Here is a 27171-nt window from a genome sequence, read left to right on the forward strand (position 1 = left end):
AGCTGTACAACACTGCGATTGTGTGCGCAGCTTGCCAAGTGAGAGAAAACAGTACCTGACCACTCTCCTGCCTTTTCTATTCACATGTGCATTCGATTGGAAGCTGTTTTGGACAACTTTCTTTCTCTTCTTGCAAAACTCTTGGCAGACCTCCGTGCAGCCTCTAGAACACGATGGGAGATGTTTTTTGTGCTGGCAAAGTTTCTCCTTGCCAGACAGAGTGGAAAAGCTTTTTGCTAAGATGTAGACGAGAAGAGAGGCTAAAGACGGAGGTACGGTGCTCTGCAGAGCTAAGCACCGCTCCCGGGCGTCTTTCGGCAGAAGGCGCACACCGCAGAGCACTGCGAGCGGCAGAATCGTCTTTGCGCGAAGAAGCAGCTTCTTCGTCTCCGGGAGCCGGAGAGAGCGGCAACTTGGCAAAGGTGATGAAACAAGCTGTACAACACTGCGATTGTGTGCGCAGCTTGCCAACTGAGAGAAAACACTACCTGACCACTCTCCTGCCTTTTCTATTCACATGAACATTCGATTGCAAGCTGTTTTGGACAACTTTCTTTCTCTTCTTGCAAAACACTCGGCAGACCTCCGTGCAGCCTCTAGAACACGATGGGAGATGTTTTTTGTGCTGGCACAGTTTCTCCTTGCCAGACAGAGTGGAAAAGCTTTTTGCTAAGATGTAGACGAGAAGAGAGGCTAAAGACGAAGGTACGGTGCTCTGCAGAGCTAAGCACCGCTCCCTGACCTCTTTCGGCAGAAGGCGCACACCGCAGAGCACTGTGAGCGGCAGAATCGTCTTTGCGCGAAGAAGCAGCTTCTTCGTCTCCGGGAGCCGGAGAGAGCGGCAGCTTGGCAAAGGTGATGAAACAAGCTGTACAACACTGCGATTGTGTGCGCAGCTTGCCAACTGAGAGAAAACAGTACCTGACCACTCTCCTGCCTTTTCTATTCACATGAACATTCGATTGGAAGATGTTTTGGACAACTTTCTTTCTCTTCTAGCAAAACACTTGGCAGACATCCGTGCAGCCTCTAGAACACGATGGGAGATGTTTTCTGTGCTGGCAAATTTTCTCCTTTCCAGACAGAGTGGAAAAGCTTTTTGCTAAGATGTAGACGAGAAGAGAGGCTAAAGACGAAGGTACGGTGCTCTGCAGAGCTAAGCACCGCTCCCGGACCTCTTTCGGCAGAAGGCGCACACCGCAGAGCACTGTGAGCGGCAGAATCGTCTTTGCGCGAAGAAGCAGCTTCTTCGTCTCCGGGAGCCGGAGAGAGCGGCAACTTGGCAAAGGTGATGAAACAAGCTGTACAACACTGCGATTGTGTGCCCAGCTTGCCAACTGAGAGAAAACAGTTCCTGACCACTCTGCTGCCTTTTCTATTCACATGAACATTCGATTGGAAGCTGTTTTGGACAACTTTCTTTCTCTTCTTGCAAAACACTCGGCAGACCTCCGTGCAGCCTCTAGAACACGATGGGAGATGTTTTCTGTGCTGGCACAGTTTCTCCTTGCCAGACAGAGTGGAAAAGCTTTTTGCTAAGATGTAGACGAGAAGAGAGGCTAAAGACGAAGGTACGGTGCTCTGCAGAGCTAAGCACCGCTCCCGGACGTCTTTCGGCAGAAGGCGCACACCGCAGAGCACTGTGAGCGGCAGAATCGTCTTTGCGCGAAGAAGCAGCTTCTTCGTCTCCGGGAGCCGGAGAGAGCGGCAACTTCGCAAAGGTGATGAAACAAGCTGTACACCACTGCGATTGTGTGCGCAGCTTGCCAACTGAGAGAAAACAGTACCTGACCACTCTCCTGCATTTTCTATTCACATGAACATTCGATTGCAAGCTGTTTTGGACAACTTTCTTTCTCTTCTTGCAAAACACCCGGCAGACCTTCGTGCAGCCTCTAGAACACGATGGGAGATGTTTTCTGTGCTGGCACAGTTTCTCCTTGCCAGACTGAGTGGAAAAGCTATTTGCTAAGATGTAGACGAGAAGAGAGGCTAAAGACGAAGGTACGGTGCTCTGCAGAGCTAAGCACCGCTCCCGGACCTCTTTCGGCAGAAGGCGCACACCGCAGAGCACTGTGAGCGGCAGAATCGTCTTTGCGCGAAGAAGCAGCTTCTTCGTCTCCGGGAGCCGGAGAGAGCGGCAGCTTTGCAAAGGTGATGAAACAAGCTGTACAACACTGCGATTGTGTGCGCAGCTTGCCAACTGAGAGAAAACAGTACCTGACCACTCTCCTGCCTTTTCTATTCACATGTGCATTCGATTGGAAGCTGTTTTGGACAACTTTCTTTCTCTTCTTGCAAAACTCTTGGCAGACCTCCGTGCAGCCTCTAGAACACGATGGGAGATGTTTTTTGTGCTGGCAAAGTTTCTCCTTGCCAGACAGAGTGGAAAAGCTTTTTGCTAAGATGTAGACGAGAAGAGAGGCTAAAGACGAAGGTACGGTGCTCTGCAGAGCTAAGCACCGCTCCCGGGCGTCTTTCGGCAGAAGGCGCACACCGCAGAGCACTGCGAGCGGCAGAATCGTCTTTGCGCGAAGAAGCAGCTTCTTCGTCTCCGGGAGCCGGAGAGAGCGGCAACTTGGCAAAGGTGATGAAACAAGCTGTACAACACTGCGATTGTGTGCGCAGCTTGCCAACTGAGAGAAAACAGTACCTGACCACTCTCCTCCCTTTTCTATACACATGAACATTCGATTGCAAGCTGTTTTGGACAACTTTCTTTCTCTTCTTGCAAAACACTCGGCAGACCTCCGTGCAGCTTCTAGAACACAATGGGGGATGTTTTCTGTGCTGGCACAGTTTCTCCTTGCCAGAGTGGAAAAGCTTTTTGCTAAGATGTAGACGAGAAGAGGCTAAAGACGAAGGTACGGTGCTCTGCAGGGCTAAGCACCGCTCCCGGACCTCTTTCGGCAGAAGGCGCACACCGCAGAGCACTGTGAGCGGCAGAATCGTCTTTGCGCGAAGAAGCAGCTTCTTCGTCTCCGGGAGCCGGAGAGAGCGGCAGCTTCGCAAAGGTGATGAAATAAGCTGTACAGCACTGCGATTGTGTGCGCAGCTTGCCAAGTGAGAGAAAACAGTACCTGACCACTCTCCTGCCTTTTCTATTCACATGAACATTCGATTGCAAGCTGTTTTGGACAACTTTCTTTCTCTTCTTGCAAAACACTCGGCAGACCTCCGTGCAGCCTCTAGAACACGATGGGAGATGTTTTTTGTGCTGGCACTGTTTCTCCTTGCCAGACAGAGTGGAAAAGCTTTTTGCTAAGATGTAGACGAGAAGAGAGGCTAAAGACGAAGGTACGGTGCTCTGCAGAGCTAAGCACCGCTCCCGGGCGTCTTTCGGCAGAAGGCGCACACCGCAGAGCACTGCGAGCGGCAGAATCGTCTTTGCGCGAAGAAGCAGCTTCTTCGTCTCCGGGAGCCGGAGAGAGCGGCAACTTGGCAAAGGTGATGAAACAAGCTGTACAACACTGCGATTGTGTGCGCAGCTTGCCAACTGAGAGAAAACACTACCTGACCACTCTCCTGCCTTTTCTATTCACATGAACATTCGATTGCAAGCTGTTTTGGACAACTTTCTTTCTCTTCTTGCAAAACACTCGGCAGACCTCCGTGCAGCCTCTAGAACACGATGGGAGATGTTTTTTGTGCTGGCACAGTTTCTCCTTGCCAGACAGAGTGGAAAAGCTTTTTGCTAAGATGTAGACGAGAAGAGAGGCTAAAGACGAAGGTACGGTGCTCTGCAGAGCTAAGCACCGCTCCCTGACCTCTTTCGGCAGAAGGCGCACACCGCAGAGCACTGTGAGCGGCAGAATCGTCTTTGCGCGAAGAAGCAGCTTCTTCGTCTCCGGGAGCCGGAGAGAGCGGCAGCTTGGCAAAGGTGATGAAACAAGCTGTACAACACTGCGATTGTGTGCGCAGCTTGCCAACTGAGAGAAAACAGTACCTGACCACTCTCCTGCCTTTTCTATTCACATGAACATTCGATTGGAAGATGTTTTGGACAACTTTCTTTCTCTTCTTGCAAAATACTTGGCAGACATCCGTGCAGCCTCTAGAACACGATGGGAGATGTTTTCTGTGCTGGCAAATTTTCTCCTTTCAAGACAGAGTGGAAAAGCTTTTTGCTAAGATGTAGACGAGAAGAGAGGCTAAAGACGAAGGTACGGTGCTCTGCAGAGCTAAGCACCGCTCCCGGACCTCTTTCGGCAGAAGGCGCACACCGCAGAGCACTGTGAGCGGCAGAATCGTCTTTGCGCGAAGAAGCAGCTTCTTCGTCTCCGGGAGCCGGAGAGAGCGGCAACTTGGCAAAGGTGATGAAACAAGCTGTACAACACTGCGATTGTGTGCGCAGCTTGCCAACTGAGAGAAAACAGTTCCTGACCACTCTGCTGCCTTTTCTATTCACATGAACATTCGATTGGAAGCTGTTTTGGACAACTTTCTTTCTCTTCTTGCAAAACACTCGGCAGACCTCCGTGCAGCCTCTAGAACACGATGGGAGATGTTTTCTGTGCTGGCACAGTTTCTCCTTGCCAGACAGAGTGGAAAAGCTTTTTGCTAAGATGTAGACGAGAAGAGAGGCTAAAGACGAAGGTACGGTGCTCTGCAGAGCTAAGCACCGCTCCCGGACGTCTTTCGGCAGAAGGCGCACACCGCAGAGCACTGTGAGCGGCAGAATCGTCTTTGCGCGAAGAAGCAGCTTCTTCGTCTCCGGGAGCCGGAGAGAGCGGCAACTTCGCAAAGGTGATGAAACAAGCTGTACACCACTGCGATTGTGTGCGCAGCTTGCCAACTGAGAGAAAACAGTACCTGACCACTCTCCTGCATTTTCTATTCACATGAACATTCGATTGCAAGCTGTTTTGGACAACTTTCTTTCTCTTCTTGCAAAACACCCGGCAGACCTTCGTGCAGCCTCTAGAACACGATGGGAGATGTATTCTGTGCTGGCACAGTTTCTCCTTGCCAGACAGAGTGTAAAAGCTTTTTGCTAAGATGTAGACGAGAAGAGAGGCTAAAGACGAAGGTACGGTGCTCTGCAGGGCTAAGCACCGCTCCCGGCCCTCTTTCGGCAGAAGGCGCACACCGCAGAGCACTGTGAGCGGCAGAATCGTCTTTGCGCGAAGAAGCAGCTTCTTCGTCTCCGGGAGCCGGAGAGAGCGGCAGCTTGGCAAAGGTGATGAAACAAGCTGTACAACACTGCGATTGTGTGCGCAGCTTGCCAACTGAGAGAAAACAGTACCTGACCACTCTCCTCCCTTTTCTATTCACATGAACTTTCGGTTGCAAGCTGTTTTGGACAACTTTTTTCTCATCTTGCAAAACACTCGTCAGACCACCGTGCAGCCTCTAGAACACGATGGGAGATGTTTTCTGTGCTGGCACAGTTTCTCCTTGCCAGACAGAGTGGAAAAGCTTTTTGCTAAGATGTAGACGAGAAGAGAGGCTAAAGACGAAGGTACGGTGCTCTGCAGAGCTAAGCACAGCTCCCGGACCTCTTTCGGCAGAAGGCGCACACCGCAGAGCACTGTGAGCGGCAGAATCGTCTTTGCGCGAAGAAGCAGCTTCTTCGTCTCCGGGAGCCGGAGAGAGCGGCAGCTTGGCAAAGGTGATGAAACAAGCTGTACAACACTGCGATTGTGTGCGCAGCTTGGCAACTGAGAGAAAACAGTACCTGACCACTCTCCTGCCTTTTGTATTCACATGAAGATTTGATTGCAAGCTGTTTTGGACAACTTTCTTTCTCTTCTTGCAAAACACTCGGCAGACCTCCGTGCAGCTTCTAGAACACGATGGGAGATGTTTTCTGTGCTGGCAAAGTTTCTCATTGCCAGACAGAGTGGAAAAGCTTTTTGCTAAGATGTAGACGAGAAGAGAGGCTAAAGACGAAGGTACGGTGCTCTGCAGAGCTAAGCACCGCTCCCGGACCTCTTTCGGCAGAAGGCGCACACCGCAGAGCACTGTGAGCGGCAGAATCGTCTTTGCGCGAAGAAGCAGCATCTTCGTCTCCGGGAGCCGGAGAGAGCGGCAGCTTGGCAAAGGTGATGAAACAAGCTGTACAACACTGCGATTGTGTGCGCAGCTTGCCAACTGAGAGAAAACAGTAACTGATCACTCTCCTGCCTTTTCTATTCACATGAACATTCGATTGCAAGCTGTTTTGGACAACTTTCTTTCTCTTCTTGCAAAACTCTCGGCAGACCTCCGTGCAGCCTCTAGAACACGATGGGAGATGTTTTCTGTGCTGGCACAGTTTCTCCTTGCCAGACAGAGTGGAAAAGCTTTTTGCTAAGATGTAGACGAGAAGAGAGGCTAAAGACGAAGGTACGGTGCTCTGCAGAGCTAAGCACCGCTCCCGGACCTCTTTCGGCAGAAGGAGCACACCGCAGAGCACTGTGAGCGGCAGAATCGTCTTTGCGCGAAGAAGCAGCATCTTCGTCTCCGGGAGCCGGAGAGAGCGGCAGCTTGGCAAAGGTGATGAAACAAGCTGTACAACACTGCGATTGTGTGCGCAGCTTGCCAACTGAGAGAAAACAGTACCTGACCACTCTCCTACCTTTTCTATTCACATGAACATTCGATTGCAAGCTGTTTTGGACAACTTTCTTTCTCTTCTTGCAAAACACTCGGCAGACCTCCGTGCAGCCTCTAGAACACGATGGGAGATGTTTTCTGTGCTGGCACAGTTTCTCCTTGCCAGACAGAGTGGAAAAGCTTTTTGCTAAGATGTAGACGAGAAGAGAGGCTAAAGACGAAGGTACGGTGCTCTGCAGAGCTAAGCACAGCTCCCGGACCTCTTTCGGCAGAAGGTGCACACCGCAGAGCACTGTGAGCGGCAGAATCGTCTTTGCGCGAAGAAGCACCTTCTTCGTCTCCGGGAGCCGGAGAGAGCGGCAGCTTCGCAAAGGTGATGAAACAAGCTGTACACCACTGCGATTGTGTGCGCAGCTTGCCAAGTGAGAGAAAACAGTACCTGACCACTCTCCTGCATTTTCTATTCACATGAACATTCGATTGCAAGCTGTTTTGGACAACTTTCTTTCTCTTCTTGCAAAACACCCGGCAGACCTTCGTGCAGCTTCTAGAATCCGATGGGAGATGTTTTCTGTGCTGGCACAGTTTCTCCTTGCCAGACAGAGTGGAAAAGCTTTTTGCTAAGATGTAGACGAGAAGAGAGGCTAAAGACGAAGGTACGGTGCTCTGCAGGGCTAAGCACAGCTCCCGGACCTCTTTCGGCAGAAGGCGCACACCGCAGAGCACTGTGAGCGGCAGAATCGTCTTTGCGCGAAGAAGCAGCTTCTTCGTCTCCGGGAGCCGGAGAGAGCGGCAGCTTGGCAAAGGTGATGAAACAAGCTGTACAACACTGCGATTGTGTGCGCAGCTTGCCAACTGAGAGAAAACAGTACCTGACCACTCTCCTGCCTTTTCTATTCACATGAACATTCGATTGCAAGCTGTTTTGGACAACTTTCTTTCTCTTCTTGCAAAACACTCGGCAGACCTCCGTGCAGCCTCTAGAACACGATGGGAGATGTTTTCTGTGCTGGCACAGTTTCTCCTTGCCAGACAGAGTGGAAAAGCTTTTTGCTAAGATGTAGACGAGAAGAGAGGCTAAAGACGAAGGTACGGTGCTCTGCAGAGCTAAGCACAGCTCCCGGACCTCTTTCGGCAGAAGGCGCACACCGCAGAGCACTGTGAGCGGCAGAATCGTCTTTGCGCGAAGAAGCAGCTTCTTCGTCTCCGGGAGCCGGAGAGAGCGGCAGCTTCGCAAAGGTGATGAAACAAGCTGTACAACACTGCGATTGTGTGCGCAGCTTGTCAACTGAGAGAAAACAGTACCTGACAACTCTCCTGCCTTTTCTATTCACATGAACATTCGATTGCAAGCTGTTTTGGACAACTTTCTTTCTCTTCTTGCAAAACACTCGGCAGACCTCCGTGCAGCCTCTAGAACACGATGGGAGATGTGTTTTGTGCTGGCAAAGTTTCTCCTTGCCAGACAGAGTGGAAAAGCTTTTTGCTAAGATGTAGACGAGAAGAGAGGCTAAAGATGAAGGTACGGTGCTCTGCAGAGCTAAGCACCGCTCCCGGACCTCTTTCGGCAGAAGGCGCACACCGCAGAGCACTGTGAGCGGCAGAATCGTCTTTGCGCGAAGAAGCAGCATCTTCGTCTCCGGGAGCCGGAGAGAGCGGCAGCTTGGCAAAGGTGATGAAACAAGCTGTACAACACTGCGATTGTGTGCGCAGCTTGCCAACTGAGAGAAAACAGTAACTGACCACTCTCCTGCCTTTTCTATTCACATGAACATTCGATTGCAAGCTGTTTTGGACAACTTTCTTTCTCTTCTTGCAAAACTCTCGGCAGACCTCCGTGCAGCCTCTAGAACACGATGGGAGATGTTTTCTGTGCTGGCACAGTTTCTCCTTGCCAGACAGAGTGGAAAAGCTTTTTGCTAAGATGTAGACGAGAAGAGAGGCTAAAGACGAAGGTACGGTGCTCTGCAGAGCTAAGCACCGCTCCCGGACCTCTTTCGGCAGAAGGCGCACACCGCAGAGCACTGTGAGCGGCAGAATCGTCTTTGCGCGAAGAAGCAGCATCTTCGTCTCCGGGAGCCGGAGAGAGCGGCAGCTTGGCAAAGGTGATGAAACAAGCTGTACAACACTGCGATTGTGTGCGCAGCTTGCCAACTGAGAGAAAACAGTACCTGACCACTCTCCTGCCTTTTCTATTCACATGAACATTCGATTGCAAGCTGTTTTGGACAACTTTCTTTCTCTTCTTGCAAAACACTCGGCAGACCTCCGTGCAGCCTCTAGAACACGATGGGAGATGTTTTCTGTGCTGGCACAGTTTCTCCTTGCCAGACAGAGTGGAAAAGCTTTTTGCTAAGATGTAGACGAGAAGAGAGGCTAAAGACGAAGGTACGGTGCTCTGCAGAGCTAAGCACAGCTCCCGGACCTCTTTCGGCAGAAGGCGCACACCGCAGAGCACTGTGAGCGGCAGAATCGTCTTTGCGCGAAGAAGCAGCTTCTTCGTCTCCGGGAGCCGGAGAGAGCGGCAGCTTCGCAAAGGTGATGAAACAAGCTGTACACCACTGCGATTGTGTGCGCAGCTTGCCAAGTGAGAGAAAACAGTACCTGACCACTCTCCTGCATTTTCTATTCACATGAACATTCGATTGCAAGCTGTTTTGGACAACTTTCTTTCTCTTCTTGCAAAACACCCGGCAGACCTTCGTGCAGCTTCTAGAATCCGATGGGAGATGTTTTCTGTGCTGGCACAGTTTCTCCTTGCCAGACAGAGTGGAAAAGCTTTTTGCTAAGATGTAGACGAGAAGAGAGGCTAAAGACGAAGGTACGGTGCTCTGCAGGGCTAAGCACAGCTCCCGGACCTCTTTCGGCAGAAGGCGCACACCGCAGAGCACTGTGAGCGGCAGAATCGTCTTTGCGCGAAGAAGCAGCTTCTTCGTCTCCGGGAGCCGGAGAGAGCGGCAGCTTGGCAAAGGTGATGAAACAAGCTGTACAACACTGCGATTGTGTGCGCAGCTTGCCAACTGAGAGAAAACAGTACCTGACCACTCTCCTCCCTTTTCTATTCACATGAATATTCGATTGCAAGCTGTTTTGGACAACTTTCTTTCTCTTCTTGCAAAACACTCGGCAGACCTCCGTGCAGCCTCTAGAACACGATGGGAGATGTTTTCTGTGCTGGCACAGTTTCTCCTTGCCAGACAGAGTGGAAAAGCTTTTTGCTAAGATGTAGACGAGAAGAGAGGCTAAAGACGAAGGTACGGTGCTCTGCAGAGCTAAGCACAGCTCCCGGACCTCTTTCGGCAGAAGGCGCACACCGCAGAGCACTGTGAGCGGCAGAATCGTCTTTGCGCGAAGAAGCAGCTTCTTCGTCTCCGGGAGCCGGAGAGAGCGGCAGCTTCGCAAAGGTGATGAAACAAGCTGTACAACACTGCGATTGTGTGCGCAGCTTGTCAACTGAGAGAAAACAGTACCTGACAACTCTCCTGCCTTTTCTATTCACATGAACATTCGATTGCAAGCTGTTTTGGACAACTTTCTTTCTCTTCTTGCAAAACACTCGGCAGACCTCCGTGCAGCTTCTAGAACACGATGGGAGATGTTTTCTGTGCTGGCAAAGTTTCTCATTGCCAGACAGAGTGGAAAAGCTTTTTGCTAAGATGTAGACGAGAAGAGAGGCTAAAGACGAAGGTACGGTGCTCTGCAGAGCTAAGCACAGCTCCCGGACCTCTTTCGGCAGAAGGCGCACACCGCAGAGCACTGTGAGCGGCAGAATCGTCTTTGCGCGAAGAAGCAGCATCTTCGTCTCCGGGAGCCGGAGAGAGAGGCAGCTTCGCAAAGGTGATGAAACAAGCTGTACAACACTGCGATTGTGTGCGCAGCTTGCCAACTGAGAGAAAACAGTACCTGACCACTCTCCTGCCTTTTCTATTCACATGAACATTCGATTGCAAGCTGTTTTGGACAACTTTCTTTCTCTTCTTGCAAAACTCTCGGCAGACCTCCGTGCAGCCTCTAGAACACGATGGGAGATGTTTTCTGTGCTGGCACAGTTTCTCCTTGCCAGACAGAGTGGAAAAGCTTTTTGCTAAGATGTAGACGAGAAGAGAGGCTAAAGACGAAGGTACGGTGCTCTGCAGAGCTAAGCACCGCTCCCGGGCGTCTTTCGGCAGAAGGCGCACACCGCAGAGCACTGTGAGCGGCAGAATCGTCTTTGCGCGAAGAAGCAGCTTCTTCGTCTCCGGGAGCCGGAGAGAGCGGCAGCTTGGCAAAGGTGATGAAACAAGCTGTACAACACTGCGATTTGTGCGCAGCTTGCCAACTGAGAGAAAACAGTACCTGACCACTCTCCTGCCTTTTCTATTCACATGAACATTCGATTGCAAGCTGTTTTGGACAACTTTCTTTCTCTTCTTGCAAAACACTCGGCAGACCTCCGTGCAGCCTCTAGAACACGATGGGAGATGTTTTTTGTGCTGGCACAGTTTCTCCTTGCCAGACAGAGTGGAAAAGCTTTTTGCTAAGATGTAGACGAGAAGAGAGGCTAAAGACGAAGGTACGGTGCTCTGCAGAGCTAAGCACCGCTCCCTGACCTCTTTCGGCAGAAGGCGCACACCGCAGAGCACTGTGAGCGGCAGAATCGTCTTTGTGCGAAGAAGCAGCTTCTTCGTCTCCGGGAGCCGGAGAGAGCGGCAGCTTGGCAAAGGTGATGAAACAAGCTGTACAACACTGCGATTGTGTGCGCAGCTTGCCAAGTGAGAGAAAACAGTACCTGACCACTCTCGTGCCTTTTCTATTCACATGAACATTCGATTGCAAGCTGTTTTGGACAACTTTCTTTCTCTTCTTGCAAAACACTCGGCAGACCTCCGTGCAGCCTCTAGAACACGATGGGAGATGTTTTCTGTGCTGGCACAGTTTCTCCTTGCCAGACAGAGTGGAAAAGCTTTTTGCTAAGATGTAGACGAGAAGAGAGGCTAAAGACGAAGGTACGGTGCTCTGCAGAGCTAAGCACCGCTCCCGGACGTCTTTCGGCAGAAGGCGCACACCGCAGAGCACTGTGAGCGGCAGAATCGTCTTTGCGCGAAGAAGCAGCTTCTTCGTCTCCGGGAGCTGGAGAGAGCGGCAGCTTCGCAAAGGTGATGAAACAAGCTGTACAACACTGCGATTGTGTGCGCAGCTTGTCAACTGAGAGAAAACAGTACCTGACCACTCTCCTGCCTTTTCTATTCACATGAACATTCGATTGCAAGCTGTTTTGGACAACTTTCTTTCTCTTCTTGCAAAACACTCGGCAGACCTCCGTGCAGCCTCTAGAACACGATGGGAGATGTTTTCTGTGCTGGCACAGTTTCTCCTTGCCAGACTGAGTGGAAAAGCTTTTTGCTAAGATGTAGACGAGAAGAGAGGCTAAAGACGAAGGTACGGTGCTCTGCAGAGCTAAGCACCGCTCCCGGACCTCTTTCGGCAGAAGGCGCACACCGCAGAGCACTGTGAGCGGCAGAATCGTCTTTGCGCGAAGAAGCAGCTTCTTCGTCTCCGGGAGCCGGAGAGAGCGGCAGCTTTGCAAAGGTGATGAAACAAGCTGTACAACACTGCGATTGTGTGCGCAGCTTGCCAACTGAGAGAAAACAGTACCTGACCACTCTCCTGCCTTTTCTATTCACATGTGCATTCGATTGGAAGCTGTTTTGGACAACTTTCTTTCTCTTCTTGCAAAACTCTTGGCAGACCTCCGTGCAGCCTCTAGAACACGATGGGAGATGTTTTTTGTGCTGGCAAAGTTTCTCCTTGCCAGACAGAGTGGAAAAGCTTTTTGCTAAGATGTAGACGAGAAGAGAGGCTAAAGACGAAGGTACGGTGCTCTGCAGAGCTAAGCACCGCTCCCGGGCGTCTTTCGGCAGAAGGCGCACACCGCAGAGCACTGTGAGCGGCAGAATCGTCTTTGCGCGAAGAAGCAGCTTCTTCGTCTCCGGGAGCCGGAGAGAGCGGCAGCTTCGCAAAGGTGATGAAATAAGCTGTACAGCACTGCGATTGTGTGCGCAGCTTGCCAAGTGAGAGAAAACAGTACCTGACCACTCTCCTGCCTTTTCTATTCACATGAACATTCGATTGCAAGCTGTTTTGGACAACTTTCTTTCTCTTCTTGCAAAACACTCGGCAGACCTCCGTGCAGCCTCTAGAACACGATGGGAGATGTTTTTTGTGCTGGCACTGTTTCTCCTTGCCAGACAGAGTGGAAAAGCTTTTTGCTAAGATGTAGACGAGAAGAGAGGCTAAAGACGAAGGTACGGTGCTCTGCAGAGCTAAGCACCGCTCCCGGGCGTCTTTCGGCAGAAGGCGCACACCGCAGAGCACTGCGAGCGGCAGAATCGTCTTTGCGCGAATAAGCAGCTTCTTCGTCTCCGGGAGCCGGAGAGACCGGCAACTTGGCAAAGGTGATGAAACAAGCTGTACAACACTGCGATTGTGTGCGCAGCTTGCCAACTGAGAGAAAACACTACCTGACCACTCTCCTGCCTTTTCTATTCACATGAACATTCGATTGCAAGCTGTTTTGGACAACTTTCTTTCTCTTCTTGCAAAACACTCGGCAGACCTCCGTGCAGCCTCTAGAACACGATGGGAGATGTTTTTTTGCTGGCACAGTTTCTCCTTGCCAGACAGAGTGGAAAAGCTTTTTGCTAAGATGTAGACGAGAAGAGAGGCTAAAGACGAAGGTACGGTGCTCTGCAGAGCTAAGCACCGCTCCCTGACCTCTTTCGGCAGAAGGCGCACACCGCAGAGCACTGTGAGCGGCAGAATCGTCTTTGCGCGAAGAAGCAGCTTCTTCGTCTCCGGGAGCCGGAGAGAGCGGCAGCTTGGCAAAGGTGATGAAACAAGCTGTACAACACTGCGATTGTGTGCGCAGCTTGCCAACTGAGAGAAAACAGTACCTGACCACTCTCCTGCCTTTTCTATTCACATGAACATTCGATTGGAAGATGTTTTGGACAACTTTCTTTCTCTTCTTGCAAAACACTTGGCAGACATCCGTGCAGCCTCTAGAACACGATGGGAGATGTTTTCTGTGCTGGCAAATTTTCTCCTTTCCAGACAGAGTGGAAAAGCTTTTTGCTAAGATGTAGACGAGAAGAGAGGCTAAAGACGAAGGTACGGTGCTCTGCAGAGCTAAGCACCGCTCCCGGACCTCTTTCGGCAGAAGGCGCACACCGCAGAGCACTGTGAGCGGCAGAATCGTCTTTGCGCGAAGAAGCAGCTTCTTCGTCTCCGGGAGCCGGAGAGAGCGGCAACTTGGCAAAGGTGATGAAACAAGCTGTACAACACTGCGATTGTGTGCGCAGCTTGCCAACTGAGAGAAAACAGTTCCTGACCACTCTGCTGCCTTTTCTATTCACATGAACTTTCGGTTGCAAGCTGTTTTGGACAACTTTCTTTCTCTTCTTGCAAAACACTCGGCAGACCTCCGTGCAGCCTCTAGAACACGATGGGAGATGTTTTCTGTGCTGGCACAGTTTCTCCTTGCCAGACAGAGTGGAAAAGCTTTTTGCTAAGATGTAGACGAGAAGAGAGGCTAAAGACGAAGGTACGGTGCTCTGCAGAGCTAAGCACCGCTCCCGGACGTCTTTCGGCAGAAGGCGCACACCGCAGAGCACTGTGAGCGGCAGAATCGTCTTTGCGCGAAGAAGCAGCTTCTTCGTCTCCGGGAGCCGGAGAGAGCGGCAACTTCGCAAAGGTGATGAAACAAGCTGTACACCACTGCGATTGTGTGCGCAGCTTGCCAACTGAGAGAAAACAGTACCTGACCACTCTCCTGCATTTTCTATTCACATGAACATTCGATTGCAAGCTGTTTTGGACAACTTTCTTTCTCTTCTTGCAAAACACCCGGCAGACCTTCGTGCAGCCTCTAGAACACGATGGGAGATGTTTTCTGTGCTGGCACAGTTTCTCCTTGCCAGACAGAGTGTAAAAGCTTTTTGCTAAGATGTAGACGAGAAGAGAGGCTAAAGACGAAGGTACGGTGCTCTGCAGGGCTAAGCACCGCTCCCGGCCCTCTTTCGGCAGAAGGCGCACACCGCAGAGCACTGTGAGCGGCAGAATCGTCTTTGCGCGAAGAAGCAGCTTCTTCGTCTCCGGGAGCCGGAGAGAGCGGCAGCTTGGCAAAGGTGATGAAACAAGCTGTACAACACTGCGATTGTGTGCGCAGCTTGCCAACTGAGAGAAAACAGTACCTGACCACTCTCCTCCCTTTTCTATTCACATGAACTTTCGGTTGCAAGCTGTTTTGGACAACTTTCTTTCTCATCTTGCAAAACACTCGTCAGACCACCGTGCAGCCTCTAGAACACGATGGGAGATATTTTCTGTGCTGGCACAGTTTCTCCTTGCCAGACAGAGTGGAAAAGCTTTTTGCTAAGATGTAGACGAGAAGAGAGGCTAAAGACGAAGGTACGGTGCTCTGCAGAGCTAAGCACAGCTCCCGGACCTCTTTCGGCAGAAGGCGCACACCGCAGAGCACTGTGAGCGGCAGAATCGTCTTTGCGCGAAGAAGCAGCTTCTTCGTCTCCGGGAGCCGGAGAGAGCGGCAGCTTCGCAAAGGTGATGAAACAAGCTGTACAACACTGCGATTGTGTGCGCAGCTTGCCAAGTGAGAGAAAACAGTACCTGACCACTCTCCTGCCTTTTGTATTCACATGAAGATTTGATTGCAAGCTGTTTTGGACAACTTTCTTTCTCTTCTTGCAAAACACTCGGCAGACCTCCGTGCAGCTTCTAGAACACGATGGGAGATGTTTTCTGTGCTGGCAAAGTTTCTCATTGCCAGACAGAGTGGAAAAGCTTTTTGCTAAGATGTAGACGAGAAGAGAGGCTAAAGACGAAGGTACGGTGCTCTGCAGAGCTAAGCACCGCTCCCGGACCTCTTTCGGCAGAAGGCGCACACCGCAGAGCACTGTGAGCGGCAGAATCGTCTTTGCGCGAAGAAGCAGCATCTTCGTCTCCGGGAGCCGGAGAGAGCGGCAGCTTGGCAAAGGTGATGAAACAAGCTGTACAACACTGCGATTGTGTGCGCAGCTTGCCAACTGAGAGAAAACAGTAACTGACCACTCTCCTGCCTTTTCTATTCACATGAACATTCGATTGCAAGCTGTTTTGGACAACTTTCTTTCTCTTCTTGCAAAACTCTCGGCAGACCTCCGTGCAGCCTCTAGAACACGATGGGAGATGTTTTCTGTGCTGGCACAGTTTCTCCTTGCCAGACAGAGTGGAAAAGCTTTTTGCTAAGATGTAGACGAGAAGAGAGGCTAAAGACGAAGGTACGGTGCTCTGCAGAGCTAAGCACCGCTCCCGGACCTCTTTCGGCAGAAGGCGCACACCGCAGAGCACTGTGAGCGGCAGAATCGTCTTTGCGCGAAGAAGCAGCATCTTCGTCTCCGGGAGCCGGAGAGAGCGGCAGCTTGGCAAAGGTGATGAAACAAGCTGTACAACACTGCGATTGTGTGCGCAGCTTGCCAACTGAGAGAAAACAGTAACTGACCACTCTCCTGCCTTTTCTATTCACATGAACATTCGATTGCAAGCTGTTTTGGACAACTTTCTTTCTCTTCTTGCAAAACTCTCGGCAGACCTCCGTGCAGCCTCTAGAACACGATGGGAGATGTTTTCTGTGCTGGCACAGTTTCTCCTTGCCAGACAGAGTGGAAAAGCTTTTTGCTAAGATGTAGACGAGAAGAGAGGCTAAAGACGAAGGTACGGTGCTCTGCAGAGCTAAGCACCGCTCCCGGACCTCTTTCGGCAGAAGGCGCATGCCGCAGAGCACTGTGAGCGGCAGAATCGTCTTTGCGCGAAGAAGCAGCTTCTTCGTCTCCGGGAGCTGGAGAGAGCGGCAGCTTGGCAAAGGTAATGAAACAAGCTGTACAACACTGCGATTGTGTGCGCAGCTTGTCAACTGAGAGAAAACAGTACCTGACCACTCTCGTGCCTTTTCTATTCACATGAACATTCGATTGCAAGCTGTTTTGGACAACTTTCTTTCTCTTCTTGCAAAACACTCGGCAGACCTCCGTGCAGCCTCTAGAACACGATGGGAGATGTTTTCTGTGCTGGCAAAGTTTCTCCTTGCCAGACAGAGTGGAAAAGCTTTTTGCTAAGATGTAGACGAGAAGAGAGGCTAAAGACTAAGGTCCGGTGCTCTGCAGATCTAAGCACCGCTCCCGGGCCTCTTTCGGCAGAAGGTGCACACCGCAGAGCACTGTGAGCGGCAGAATCGTCTTTGCGCGAAGAAGCAGCTTCTTCGGCTCCGGGAGCCGGAGAGAGCGGCAACTTCGCAAAGGTGATGAAACAAGCTGTACAACACTGCGATTGTGTGCGCAGCTTGCCAACTGAGAGAAAACAGTACCTGACCACTCTCCTGCCTTTTCTATTCACATGAACATTCGATTGCAAGCTGTTTTGGACAACTTTCTTTCTCTTCTTGCAAAACACTCTGCAGACCTCCGTGCAGCCTCTAGAACACGATGGGAGATGTTTTTTGTGCTGGCACAGTTTCTCCTTGCCAGACAGAGTGGAAAAGCTTTTTGCTAAGATGTAGACGAGAAGAGAGGCTAAAGACGAAGGTACGGTGCTCTGCAGAGCTAAGCACCGCTCCCGGACCTCTTTCTGCAGAAGGCGCACACCGGAGAGCACTGTGAGCGGCAGAATCGTCTTTGCGCGAAGAAGCAGCTTCTTCGTCTCCGGGAGCCGGAGAGAGCGGCAGCTTGGCAAAGGTGATGAAACAAGCTGTACAACACTGCGATTGTGTGCGCAGCTTGCCAACTGAGAGAAAACAGTACCTGACCACTCTCCTGCCTTTTCTATTCACATGAACATTCGATTGCAAGCTGTTTTGGACAACTTTCTTTCTCTTCTTGCAAAACACTCGGCAGACCTCCGTGCAGCCTCTAGAACACGATGGGAGATGTTTTTTGTGCTGGCAAAGTTTCTCCTTGCCAGACAGAGTGGAAAAGCTTTTTGCTAAGATGTAGACGAGAAGAGAGGCTAAAGACGAAGGTACGGTGCTCTGCAGGGCTAAGCACCGCTCCCGGCCCTCTTTCGGCAGAAGGCGCACACCGCAGAGCACTGTGAGCGGCAGAATCGTCTTTGCGCGAAGAAGCAGCTTCTTCGTCTCCGGGAGCCGGAGAGAGCGGCAGCTTCGCAAAGGTGATGAAACAAGCTGTACAACACTGCGATTGTGTGCGCAGCTTGCCAACTGAGAGAAAACAGTACCTGACCACTCTCCTGCCTTTTCTATTCACATGAACATTCGATTGCAAGCTGTTTTGGACAACTTTCTTTCTCTTCTTGCAAAACACTCGGCAGACCTCCGTGCAGCCTCTAGAACACGATGGGAGATGTTTTTTGTGCTGGCAAAGTTTCTCCTTGCCAGACAGAGTGGAAAAGCTTTTTGCTAAGATGTAGACGAGAAGAGAGGCTAAAGACGAAGGTACGGTGCTCTGCAGGGCTAAGCACCGCTCCCGGCCCTCTTTCGGCAGAAGGCGCACACCGCAGAGCACTGTGAGCGGCAGAATCGTCTTTGCGCGAAGAAGCAGCTTCTTCGTCTCCGGGAGCCGGAGAGAGCGGCAGCTTCGCAAAGGTGATGAAACAAGCTGTACAACACTGCGATTGTGTGCGCAGCTTGCCAACTGAGAGAAAACAGTACCTGACCACTCTCCTGCCTTTTCTATTCACATGAACATTCGATTGCAAGCTGTTTTGGACAACTTTCTTTCTCTTCTTGCAAAACACTCGGCAGACCTCCGTGCAGCTTCTAGAACACGATGGGAGATGTTTTCTGTTCTGGCAAATTTTCTCATTGCCAGACAGAGTGGAAAAGCTTTTTGCTAAGATGTAGACGAGAAGAGAGGCTAAAGACGAAGGTACGGTGCTCTGCAGATCTAAGCACCGCTCCCGGGCCATTTTGGGAGAAGGCGCACACCGCAGAGCACAGTGAGCGGCAGAATCGTCTTTGCGCGAAGAAGCAGCTTCTTCGTCTCCGGGAGCCGGAGAGAGCGGCAACTTCGCAAAGGTGCTGAAACAAGCGGTACAACACTGCGATTGTGTGCGCAGCTTGCCAACTGAGAGAAAACAGCACCTGACCACTCTCCTGCCTTTTCTATTCACATGAACATTCGATTGCAAGCTGTTTTGGACAACTTTCTTTCTCTTCTTGCAAAACACTCGGCAGACCTCCGTGCAGCCTCTAGAACACGATGGGAGATGTTTTCTGTGCTGGCACAGTTTCTCCTTGCCAGGCACAGTGGAAAAGCGTTTTGCTAAGATGTAGACGAGAAGAGAGGCTAAAGACGAAGGTACGGTGCTCTGCAGAGCTAAGCACAGCTCGCGGGCCTCTTTCGGCAGAAGACGCACGCTGCAGAGCACTGTGAGCGGCAGAATCGTCTTTGCGCGAAGAAGCAGCTTCTTCGTCTCCGGGAGCCGGAGAGAGCGGCAACTTGGCAAAGGTGATGAAACAAGCTGTACAACACTGCGATTGTGTGCGCAGCTTGCCAACTGAGAGAAAACAGTACCTGACCACACTCCTGCTTTCTATTCAGAGGAACATTCGATTGCAAGCTGTTTTGGACAACTTTCTTTCTCTTCTTGCAAAACACTCGGCAGACCTCCGTGCAGCCTCTAGAACACGATGGGAGATGTTTTTTTGTGCTGGCAAAGTTTCTCCTTGCCAGAGAGAGTGGAAAAGCTTTTTGCTAAGATGTAGACGAGAAGAGAGGCTAAAGACGAAGGTACGGTGCTCTGCAGAGCTAAGCACCGCTCCCGGGCCTCTTTCGGCAGAAGGCGCACACCGCAGAGCACTGTGAGCGGCAGAATCGTCTTTGCACGAAGAAGCAGCTTCTTCGTCTCCGGGAGCCGGAGAGAGCGGCAACTTCGCAAAGGTGCTGAAACAAGCTGTACAACACTGCGATTGTGTGCGCAGCTTGCCAACTGAGAGAAAACAGTACCTGAGCACTCTCCTGCCTTTTCTATTCACATGAACATTCGATTGCAAGCTGTTTTGGACAACTTTCTTTCTGGTCTTGCAAAACTCTCGGCAGACCTCCGTGCAGCCTCTAGAACACGATGGGAGATGTTTTCTGTGCTGGCACAGTTTCTCCTTGCCAGACAGAGTGGAAAAGCTTTTTGCTAAGATGTAGACGAGAAGAGAGGCTAAAGACGAAGGTACGGTGCTCTGCAGAGCTAAGCACCGCTCCCTGACCTCTTTCGGCAGAAGGCGCACACCGCAGAGCACTGTGAGCGGCAGAATCGTCTTTGCGCGAAGAAGCAGCTTCTTCGGCTCCGGGAGCCGGAGAGAGCGGCAGCTTGGCAAAGGTGATGAAACAAGCTGTACAACACTGCGATTGTGTGCGCAGCTTGCCAAGTGAGAGAAAACAGTACCTGACCACTCTCCTGCCTTTTCTATTCACATGAAGATTCGATTGCAAGCTGTTTTGGACAACTTTCTTTCTCTTCTTGCAAAACACTCGGCAGACCTCCGTGCAGCCTCTAGAACACGATGGGAGATGTTTTCTGTGCTGGCACAGTTTCTCCTTGCCAGACAGAGTGGAAAAGCTTTTTGCTAAGATGTAGACGAGAAGAGAGGCTAAAGACGAAGGTACGGTGCTCTGCGGACCTAAGCACAGCTCGCGGGCCTCTTTCGGCAGAAGACGCACGCTGCAGAGCACTGTGAGCGGCAGAATCGTCTTTGCGCGAAGAAGCAGCTTCTTCGTCTCCGGGAGCCGGAGAGAGCGGCAGCTTGGCAAAGGTGATGAAACAAGCTGTACAACACTGCGATTGTGTGCGCAGCTTGGCAACTGAGAGAAAACAGTACCTGACCACTCTCCTGCCTTTTCTATTCACATGAACATTCGATTGCAAGCTGTTTTGGACAACTTTCTTTCTCTTCTTGCAAAACACTCGGCAGACCTCCGTGCAGCCTCTAGAACACGATGGGAGATGTTTTTTGTGCTGGCACAGTTTCTCCTTGCCAGACAGATTTGAAAAGCTTCTTGCTAAGATGTAGACGAGAAGAGAGGCTAAAGACGAAGGTACGGTGCTCTGCAGAGCTAAGCACCGGTCCCGGACCTCTTTCGGCAGAAGGCGCACACCGCAGAGCACTGTGAGCGGCAGAATCGTCTTTGCGCGAAGAAGCAGCTTCTTCGTCTCCGGGAGCCGGAGAGAGCGGCAACTTGGCAAAGGTGATGAAACAAGCTGTACAACACTGCGATTGTGTGCGCAGCTTGCCAACTGAGAGAAAACAGTACCTGACCACTCTCCTGCCTTTTCTATTCACATGAACATTCGATGGCAAGCTGTTTTGGACAACTTTCATTCTCTTCTTTCAAAACACTCGGCAGACCTCCGTGCAGCCTCTAGAACAGGATGGGAGATGTTTTCTGTGCTGGCACAGTTTCTCCTTGCCAGACAGAGTGGAAAAGCTTTTTGCTAAGATGTAGACGAGAAGAGAGGCTAAAGACGAAGGTACGGTGCTCTGCAGATCTAAGCACCGCTCCCGGGCAATTTTGGGAGAAGGCGCACACCGCAGAGCACAGTGAGCGGCAGAATCGTCTTTGCGCGAAGAAGCAGCTTCTTCGTCTCCGGGAGCCGGAGAGAGCGGCAACTTCGCAAAGGTGCTGAAACAAGCTGTACAACACTGCGATTGTGTGCGCAGCTTGCCAACTGAGAGAAAACAGTACCTGACCACACTCCGGCTTTCTATTCACAGGAACATTCGATTGCAAGCTGTTTTGGACAACTTTCTTTCTCTTCTTGCAAAACACTCGGCAGACCTCCGTGCAGCCTCTAGAACACGATGGGAGATGTTTTTTTGTGCTGGCAAATTTTCTCCTTGCCAGAGAGAGTGGAAAACTTTTTGCTAAGATGTAGACGCGAAGAGAGGCTAAAGACGAAGGTACGGTGCTCTGCAGAGCTAAGCACCGCTCCCGGGCCTCTTTCGGCAGAAGGCGCACACCGCAGAGCACTGTGAGCGGCAGAATCGTCTTTGCACGAAGAAGCAGCTTCTTCGTCTCCGGGAGCCGGAGAGAGCGGCAACTTCGCAAAGGTGCTGAAACAAGCTGTACAACACTGCGATTGTGTGCGCAGCTTGCCAACTGAGAGAAAACAGTACCTGAGCACTCTCCTGCCTTTTCTATTCACATGAACATTCGATTGCAAGCTGTTTTGGACAACTTTCTTTCTGGTCTTGCAAAACTCTCGGCAGACCTCCGTGCAGCCTCTAGAACACGATGGGAGATGTTTTCTGTGCTGGCACAGTTTCTCCTTGCCAGACAGAGTGGAAAAGCTTTTTGCTAAGATGTAGACGAGAAGAGAGGCTAAAGACGAAGGTACTGTGCTCTGCAGAGCTAAGCACCGCTCCCTGACCTCTTTCGGCAGAAGGCGCACACCGCAGAGCACTGTGAGCGGCAGAATCGTCTTTGCGCGAAGAAGCAGCTTCTTCGTCTCCGGGAGCCGGAGAGAGCGGCAGCTTCGCAAAGGTGATGAAACAAGCTGTACAACACTGTGATTGTGTGCGCAGCTTGCCAAGTGAGAGAAAACAGTACCTGACCACTCTCCTGCCTTTTCTATTCACATGAACATTCGATTGCAAGCTGTTTTGGACAACTTTCTTTCTCTTCTTGCAAAACACTCGGCAGACCTCCGTGCAGCCTCTAGAACACGATGGGAGATGTTTTCTGTGCTGGCACAGTTTCTCCTTGCCAGACAGAGTGGAAAAGCTTTTTGCTAAGATGTAGACGAGAAGAGAGGCTAAAGACGAAGGTACGGTGCTCTGCAGAGCTAAGCACAGCCCGCGGGCCTTTTTCGGCAGAAGACGCACGCTGCAGAGCACTGTGAGCGGCAGAATCGTCTTTGCGCGAAGAAGCAGCTTCTTCGTCTCCGGGAGCCGGAGAGAGCGGCAACTTGGCAAAGGTGATGAAACAAGCTGTACAACACTGCGATTGTGTGCGCAGCTTGCCAACTGAGAGAAAACAGTACCTGACCACTCTCCTGCCTTTTCTATTCACATGAACATTCGATTGCAAGCTGTTTTGGACAACTTTCTTTCTCTTCTTGCAAAACACTCGGCAGACCTCCGTGCAGCCTCTAGAACACGATGGGAGATGTTTTTTGTGCTGGCAAATTTTCTCCTTGCCAGACAGAGTGGAAAAGCTTCTTGCTAAAGATGTAGACGAGAAGAGAGGCTAAAGACGAAGGTACGGTGCTCTGCAGAGCTAAGCACCGCTCCCGGACCTCTTTCGGCAGAAGGCGCACACCGCAGAGCACTGTGAGCGGCAGAATCGTCTTTGCGCGAAGAAGCAGCTTCTTCGTCTCCGGGAGCCGGAGAGAGCGGCAACTTCGCAAAGGTGATGAAACAAGCTGTACAACACTGCGATTGTGTGCGCAGCTTGCCAACTGAGAGAAAACAGTACCTGAGCACTCTCCTGACTTTTCTATTCACATGAACATTCGATTGGAAGCTGTTTTGGACAACTTTCTTTCTCTTTTTGCAAAACACTCGGCAGACCTCCGTGAAGCCTCTAGAACACGATGGGAGATGTTTTCTGTGCTGGCACAGTTTCTCCTTGCCAGACAGAGTGGAAAAGCTTTTTGCTAAGATGTAGACGAGAAGAGAGGCTAAAGACGAAGGTACGGTGCTCTACAGAGCTAAGCACCGCTCCCGGGCCTCTTTCGGCGGAAGACGCACGCTGCAGAGCACTGTGAGCGGCAGAATCGTCTTTGCGCGAAGAAGCAGCTTCTTCGTCTCCGGGAGCCGGAGAGAGCGGCAACTTCGCAAATGTGATGAAACAAGCTGTACAACACTGCGATTGTGTGCGCAGCTTGCCAACTTAGAGAAAACAGTACCCTACCACTCTCCTGCCTTTTCTATTCACAGGAACATTCGATTGCAAGCTGTTTTGGACAACTTTCTTTCTCTTCTTGCAAAACACTCGGCAGACCTCCGTGCAGCCTCTAGAACACGATGGGAGATGTTTTCTGTGCTGGCACAGTTTCTCCGTGCCAGACAGAGTGGAAAAGCTTTTTGCTAAGATGTAGACGAGAAGAGAGGCTAAAGACGAAGGTACGGTGCTCTGCAGAGCTAAGCACCGCTCCCGGACATCTTTCGGCAGAAGGCGCACACCGCAGAGCACTGTGAGCGGCAGAATCGTCTTTGCGCGAAGAAGCAGCTTCTTCGTCTCCGGGAGCCGGAGAGAGCGGCAGCTTGGCAAAGGTGATGAAACAAGCTGTACAACACTGCGATTGTGTGCGCAGCTTGCCAACTGAGAGAAAACAATACCTGACCACTCTCCTGCCTTTTCTATTCACGTGAACATTCGATTGCAAGCTGTTTTGGACAACTTTCTTTCTCTTGTTGAAAAACACTCGGCAGACATCCGTGCAGCCTCTAGAACACGATGGGAGATGTTTTTTGTGCTGGCAGAGTTTCTCCTTGCCAGACAGAGTGGAAAAGCTTTTTGCTAAGGTGTAGACGAGAAGAGAGGCTAAAGACGAAGGTACGGTGCTCTGCAGAGCTAAGCACCCCTCCCGGGCGTCTTTCGGCAGAAGGCGCACACCGCAGAGCACTGTGAGCGGCAGAATCGTCTTTGCGCGAAGAAGCAGCTTCTTCGTCTCCGGGAGCCGGAGAGAGCGGCAGCTTCGCAAAGGTGATGAAACAAGCTGTACAACACTGCGATTGTGTGCGCAGCTTGCCAACGGAGAGAAAACAGTACCTGACCACTCTCCTGCCTTTTGTATTCACATGAACATTCGATTGCAAGCTGTTTTGGACAACTTTCATTCTCTTCTTTCAAAACACTCGGCAGACCTCCGTGCAGCCTCTAGAACACGATGGGAGATGTTTTCTGTGCTGGCACAGTTTCTCATTGCCAGACGGAGTGGAAAAGCTTTTTGCTAAGATGTAGACGAGAAGAGAGGCTAAAGACGAAGGTACGGTGCTCTGCAGAGCTAAGCACCGCTCCCGGGCGTCTTTCGGCAGAAGGCGCACACCGCAGATCACTGTGAGCGGCAGAATCGTCTTTGCGCGAAGAAGCAGCTTCTTCGTCTCCGGGAGCCGGAGAGAGCGGCAACTTCGCAAAGGTGATGAAACAAGCTGTACAACACTGCGATTGTGTGCGCAGCTTGCCAACGGAGAGAAAACAGTACCTGACCACTCTCCTGCCTTTTCTATTCACATGAACATTCGATTGCAAGCTGTTTTGGACAACTTTCTTTCTCTTCTTGCAAAACACTCGGCAGACCTCCGTGCAGCCTCTAGAACACGATGTGAGATGTTTTTTGTGCTGGCACAGTTTCTCCTTGCCAGGCACAGTGGAAAAGCTTTTTGCTAAGATGTAGACGAGAAGAGAGGCTAAAGACGAAGGTACGGTGCTCTGCAGAGCTAAGCACCGCTCCCGGACGTCTTTCGGCAGAAGGCGCACACCGCAGAGCACTGTGAGCGGCAGAATCGTCCTTGCGCCAAGAAGCAGCTTCTTCGTCTCCGGGAGCCGGAGAGAGAGGCAGCTGCGCAAAGGTGATGAAACAAGCTGTACAACACTGCTATTGTGTGCGCAGCTTGCCAACTGAGAGAAAACAGTACCTGACCACACTCCTGCCTTTTCTATTCACATGAAGATTCGATTGCAAGCTGTTTTGGACAACTTTCTTTCTCTTCTTGCAAAACACTCGGCAGACCTCCGTGCAGCCTCTAGAACACGATGGGAGATGTTTTCTGTGCTGGCACAGTTTCTCCTTGCCAGACAGAGTGGAAAAGCTTTTTGCTAAGATGTAGACGAGAAGAGAGGCTAAAGACGAAGGTACGGTGCTCTGCAGAGCTAAGCACCGCTCCCGGACCAATTTCGGCAGAAGGCGCACACCGCAGAGCACTGTGAGCGGCAGAATCGTCTTTGCGCGAAGAAGCAGCTTCTTCGTCTCCGGGAGCCGGAGAGAGCGGCAGCTTGGCAAAGGTGATGAAACAAGCTGTACAACACTGCGATTGTGTGCGCAGCTTGCCAACTGAGAGAAAACACTACCTGACCACTCTCCTGCCTTTTCTATTCACATGAACATTCGATTGCAAGCTGTTTTGGACAACTTTCTTTCTCTTCTTGCAAAACACTCGGCAGACCTCCGTGCAGCCTCTAGAACACGATGGGAGATGTTTTCTGTGCTGGCACAGTTTCTCATTGCCAGACAGAGTGGAAAAGATTTTGCTAAGATGTAGACGAGAAGAGAGGCTAAAGACGAAGGTACGGTGCTCTGCAGAGCTAAGCACCGCTCCCGGACCTCTTTCGGCAGAAGGCGCACACCGCAGAGCACTGTGAGCGGCAGAATCGTCTTTGCGCGAAGAAGCAGCTTCTTCGTCTCCGGGAGCCGGAGAGAGCGGCAACTTGGCAAAGGTGATGAAACAAGCTGTACAACACTGCGATTGTGTGCGCAGCTTGCCAAGTGAGAGAAAACAGCACCTGACCACTCTCCTGCCTTTTCTATTCACATGAACATTCGATTGCAAGCTGTTTTGGACAACTTTCTTTCTCTTCTTGCAAAACACTCGGCAGACCTCCGTGCAGCCTCTAGAACACGATGTGAGATGTTTTTTGTGCTGGCACAGTTTCTCCTTGCCAGGCACAGTGGAAAGGATTTTGCTAAGATGTAGACGAGAAGAGAGGCTAAAGACGAAGGTACGGTGCTCTGCAGAGCTAAGCACCGCTCCCGGACCTCTTTCGGCAGAAGGCGCACACCGCAGAGCACTGTGAGCGGCAGAATCGTCCTTGCGCCAAGAAGCAGCTTCTTCGTCTCCGGGAGCCGGAGAGAGCGGCAGCTTCGCAAAGGTTATGAAACAAGCTGTACAACACTGCTATTGTGTGCGCAGCTTGCCAACTGAGAGAAAACAGTACCTGACCACTCTCCTGCCTTTTCTATTCACATGAAGATTCGATTGCAAGCTGTTTTGGACAACTTTCTTTCTGGTCTTGCAAAACTCTCGGCAGACCTCCGTGCAGCCTCTAGAACACGATGGGAGATGTTTTTTGTGCCGGCACAGTTTCTCCTTGCCAGACAGAGTGGAAAAGCTTTTTGCTAAGATGTAGACGAGAAGAGAGGCTAAAGACGAAGGTACGGTGCTCTGCACAGCTAAGCACCGCTCCCGGACCTCTTTCGGCAGAAGGCGCACACCGCAGAGCACTGCGAGCGGCAGAATCGTCTTGCGCGAAGAAGCAGCTTCTTCGTCTCCGGGAGCCGGAGAGAGCGGCAGCTTGGCAAAGGTGATGAAACAAGCTGTACAACACTGCGATTGTGTGCGCAGCTTGCCAACTGAGAGAAAACAGTACCTGACCATTCTCCTGCCTTTTCTATTCACATGAACATTCGATTGCAAGCTGTTTTGGACAACTTTCTTTCTCTTCTTGCAAAACACTCGGCAGACCTCCGTGCAGCCTCTAGAACACGATGGGAGATGTTTTTTGTGCTGGCACAGTTTCTCCTTGCCAGACAGAGTGGAAAAGCTTTTTGCTAAGATGTAGACGAGAAGAGAGGCTAAAGACGAAGGTACGGTGCTCTGCAGAGCTAAGCACCGCTCCCGGGCCTCTTTCGGCAGAAGGCGCACGCCGCAGAGCA

The sequence above is a fragment of the Melozone crissalis genome, unplaced genomic scaffold (assembly GCF_028551555.1).
Source record: "Melozone crissalis strain CALT ecotype California unplaced genomic scaffold, PUWL_Pcris_2 ptg000008l_1, whole genome shotgun sequence".
Taxonomy (NCBI): domain Eukaryota; kingdom Metazoa; phylum Chordata; class Aves; order Passeriformes; family Passerellidae; genus Melozone; species Melozone crissalis.